The 1,936-nt window shown below is 49.9% G+C and overlaps 1 pseudogene; it reads right to left on the bottom strand.

Annotated features, from left to right (window-relative positions):
* Positions 1-226: 226 nt before the first annotated feature.
* LOC108533053 (tropomyosin alpha-3 chain pseudogene) lies at positions 227-1,424 on the bottom strand (annotated as a pseudogene).
* Between the last annotated feature and the right edge of the window lie 512 nt (positions 1,425-1,936).

The following is a 1,936-nucleotide window of genomic DNA, read 5'->3' on the forward strand; positions in this document are numbered from 1 at the left end:
TGCTTTTAAAAACATTATGTGTTGCACTCACATTCGCTTCAATGTTGTTCCGGAAGGTGCTCAGCCTCTAGCCCAGCTGGAATCTCTGGGAAGAGGCAGAGACAGTTTGGCACAAAAGACACATGGGGGAGGTGGGGGCGGTGAAAGGAGAAAGCAGCCTTCCAGTTAAAGATCAGCTCTCAGTTTAAGAGCAGCTTCGGGCAGGCTGGCCTAGGTGGAGTTGGGGTCAGAGGCAGGAGCAGTGGCAAGGTGGGACTGGGGTGCTCTGCATCTCATTCAGTCAACAGGTCTGGTCCAGCCTCCTTTGTGTGCAGAGGTGCTCCTCTCTGGTGCATTTCAGTTTATCTTCCAAGTCATCAATCATCTCTTCCAGCTTGATTACTGATGTCTTGGCAAACTCAGCCCAGGTCTCTGCCTCCTTGCACTTATCAGTAGGAATCTCGGTTGCTTCCTCATTTCTGTTGTCTTTGTGAGTGTCCTTTTCTTCGGCAGCACTCAGCCACTTCAGGTTCTGGTCCATCGATCTGATCTGCTCATCCATCTCTCGGCCACAGAACTCTGCAGCTCAGCTCGTTCCTCTCTGCGTCCCAAGTTTCCTTCAACAACCACCAATTTATGAGCTGAGCCCCATCTTCATGCTTCCTGCCTGTCTTCTGCAATGTGCTTAGCTTCTTTGAGTTGGATTTCCTGGAGTTTCATCTTTCCTTCATCTTTTTTTTTTTTTTTTTTGAGACAGTCTCCCTCTGTTACCCAGGCTAGAGTTCAGTGGCGTGATCTCAGCTCACTGCAACCTCCGCCTCCTGGGTTCAAGTGATTCTCCTGCCTCAGCCTCCGGGGTAGCTGGGATTACAGGTGTATATCACCGCACCCAGCTAATTTTTGTGTTTTTAGTAGAGTTTTACCATGTTGGCCAGGCTGGTCTTGAACTCCTGACCTCAGGTGATCCACCCACTTCAGCCTCCCAAAGTGCTAGGATTACAGGCATGAGCCACTGTGTCCAGCCTTTTCTTCATTTTTTAAGGCTCGATTTTCAATAACCTTCCTACCTCTCCCACTCTCATCAGCAGCTTTTACCACTTCTTCCAGCTTTTGCAGGGCAGTGGCCAGGCGCGCCTGAGCACAGTTCAGCCCCTTTTCAACCAGCTGGATCCTACGGTTCAAGGAGGCCACCTTGGCCTCAGCCTGTTCCAGGACCGCCTTGCTCCCTCTACTCCCTGCTGGAGGTGCTCAGCTCTCTCCTCTGCATCATCTGCCTGCTGCTGCTGAACCTGGCTCTTACGTTTCACCGTCTCAATGGTGGCGATCCCAGTCACGGTGCCCACCCAGCCCCTGCTTGTGCTCCAGGTCCTGCCTCTCCACTCAGCACTGCAGCCATTTCTCCTACTGTCAATTTTTCCCCCCGTATTCCAATAGATGTCCTCCATTTAAAAAAATCAGGTCAGTTGGGTCATGCCACTTCTTTGCTTCCACTTTCCAATGACTCATATCATGCTTAGAATAAAACCCGAATCCTTATGTGGCCCGTAGGGTTGACTAGCTCCTGACAGCCCCACTGGCCTCTTCTACTCTCCCAGTCCAGCCATCCTGGTTTCCATGCTGTTGCTCAGACATGCCCAGATGCCCCACCTTGCAGCCAGCGGCCTTGCAGCTTCCTTATCTGGAATGCTCATTCCTCAGGTTTTCCCATGGGCTACCTCCGGAAAAGGTGGCATCTCAAAGCTATGTCTGCAGAAGGGTCTTTGCTGGCTTCTCCGTCTAATACCGCTGCTCCCCCACCCCACCCGCAAGGAACTCCCCATCCTGTGGCATGGTTTTATTTTCTTCATGTCTTTCATCACCATGTGAAATTATCTTAGCTATTTATTATTTTTAAAATTTTTCTTATCTCATTAAAACGTTTGCTTTAATTGAAGTATAATATTAAGTATATAGCTCA

Source organism: Rhinopithecus bieti, unplaced genomic scaffold (assembly GCF_001698545.2).
Source record: "Rhinopithecus bieti isolate Rb0 unplaced genomic scaffold, ASM169854v2 scaffold_65, whole genome shotgun sequence".
Classification (NCBI taxonomy): Eukaryota; Metazoa; Chordata; class Mammalia; order Primates; family Cercopithecidae; genus Rhinopithecus; species Rhinopithecus bieti.